The sequence below is a fragment of the Macaca thibetana genome, chromosome 3 (assembly GCF_024542745.1).
Source record: "Macaca thibetana thibetana isolate TM-01 chromosome 3, ASM2454274v1, whole genome shotgun sequence".
NCBI lineage: Eukaryota > Metazoa > Chordata > Mammalia > Primates > Cercopithecidae > Macaca > Macaca thibetana.
The window spans coordinates 94,988,394-94,990,666 of record NC_065580.1 but is presented as its reverse complement, the minus strand read 5'-3'; the positions used below and the strand labels follow the sequence as shown (position 1 = coordinate 94,990,666).

The following is a 2,273-nucleotide window of genomic DNA, read 5'->3' as shown; positions in this document are numbered from 1 at the left end:
TGCCATTGCTTTTGGTGTTTTAGTCATGAAGTCCTTGCCCATGCCTATGTCCTGAATGGTATTGCCTAGGTTTTCTTCTAGGGTTTTTGTGGTTTTAGGTCTAACATTTAAGTCTTTAATCCATCTTGAATTAATTTTTGTATAAGGTGTAAGGAAGGGATCCAGTTTCAGTTTTCTACATATGGCTAGCCAGTTTTCCCAGCACTATTTATTAAATAGGGAATCCTTTCCCCATTTCTTGTTTTTGTCAGGTTTGTCAAAGATCAGATGGTTGTAGATGTGTGGTGTTACTTCTGAGGGCTCTGTTCTGTTCCATTGGTCTATATCTCTGTTTTGGTACCAGTACCGTGTTGTTTTGAAAAACATGGAATGCTTCACGAATTCACGTGTCATCCTTGTGCAGGGGCTATGCTAATCTTCTCCGTATTGTTCCAATTTTAGTATATGTGCTGCCGAAGCTAGCACATATCTATCTATATCTTTTTATCTATCCATCTTGATGAGGAGCAACAATCATTTGTAGATGGCCCATTTTTTTGATGGAAGTCAGTCTTTACTACAGAAAAATTCATTTACAGTTTATTTTGAAGACTTAATAGACAGATCTAATCTTATCTTCCCAAACGAAACAATATTCTTCCTAACAGTTAGACTGCAATTCCAGTAGTCAATGTTTATAGAAATAAATGTTGGGGCATATGGCATAAAAAGTAGATTCATGGGACAATAGAATAAAATATTTGAACTCACAACTGTCCATGGAAATTTTAGGATATATTGTCATTTATCTGTATCATTGCATTCACCAGGTTTCAACATTATTAGTATTACAAAAGCTCCGTTGTCATTCGCTAAAGGCAGAGGTGACTCTGAGACACACCACTTTTATCCATACAACACGATATCCATCAATCATCCATATGCCTCCTGCATTCATAAAATCATGCAACACATGCTATATGTGGAAATGAACTGATTTTTGCTTTCTATTATGATTTATATAATTATTCACACTCCACTGTAGCCCCTTGGGGGAGAGTTGGTTACCATTAGCATTTGCTGTCAGTCAAATTGTGCTTCTTTCCTTATTACCCTTTTTTCATATCTGAACTACAGTAAAAGAACAAGACAAGAATAGAAGTCCTAATATTAAAAAAAAAAAGATCGCAGAATATATGACCTTTAACCAATGCTGTGATCATTTGCTTCTTTTTAAAATAAGATATATAATTAGGACTAAAAAATGCCAATAAAATCCAGTCATTTGTATCTTTTCCTCGTATAAAGAAAAGTTGGAAAATTAGTTGAAATGGAAAATGATTTTTAAGGTTTAATGCAGAATAATTCTTTAAAGTCATGACTAAGACTGATCATCCACTCAAGATATTCACATTTCAAAGCATCCATTTAGCTTGCAACCTTATTTTAATAATACGGGGTCTCAATATCTTCCTGCCCCGCAGGTTTTTGTTTTCAATGGGCATTTATTTAAAAAGAAACTCCAGATTTATAAATAGATTAGGATGTTATGCTAATTCCTTAATTCTAGGAGGTACACTTTCATAATTATAAAGGTCATTTATTTTTTCAATAGCAAACATTTAGCAGGTATTCATTAGGTACCTGGCATGGCTTTAGATTCTGAAATACAAAGACTTCAAGTCATGGTTTTCCTGTTTGGGAAGCTTACCTTTTAGTGAGGAAAGTATGCATGTTAAAAAAAATCTACCTACCTATTGATAGATCTGACAATAACACGTGGAAAGTGCCAACAGATAATGAAAACAGAACATGAGCCCTGAGGACAACATCACTGAGGAAGTATCCCCGAGTTGGAAACCTTACTAGAAAAAAAGGAGTTTGTGAGATGAAGGAGGGAAAGGAAGGGAGAAAAAGATAGCAAATGTCAGAGTTCCTAAAGAGGCCTGGTGTTCTGGGGACTATCGGCCTGAGCACAGGAAACATGGGATGAGTGCAAATGAATTTACAGTGAAAAATATAATATTACATAATGATAAGTGAAATGTCACAGTAGACCATCAAATTTTTCCAGATATTTTCTGTATTTTCTATGCATATTCATATCTATCTCTTTCTCTCCTATCATCTATCTATCTATCTATCTATCTATCTATCTATCTATCTAATCTTCTAGGTAGCTAGCTAATCATCTATCAATCTATATATCCATGCATCTATCTTTCTCCTCAAATGGTATCACACTATATATACCTATTTTGCAAACTTCTTTTTCTTAATATATCTTGAATACA

General features: G+C 34.3%; 1 non-coding gene across 1 annotated transcript; it reads right to left on the bottom strand.

Annotated features, from left to right (window-relative positions):
* Positions 1–358: 358 nt before the first annotated feature.
* Positions 359–465, bottom strand: LOC126951922 (U6 spliceosomal RNA). The gene has a single exon (XR_007724741.1). It is a non-coding gene; the product is annotated as a U6 spliceosomal RNA (small nuclear RNA).
* Positions 466–2,273: the final 1,808 nt, after the last annotated feature.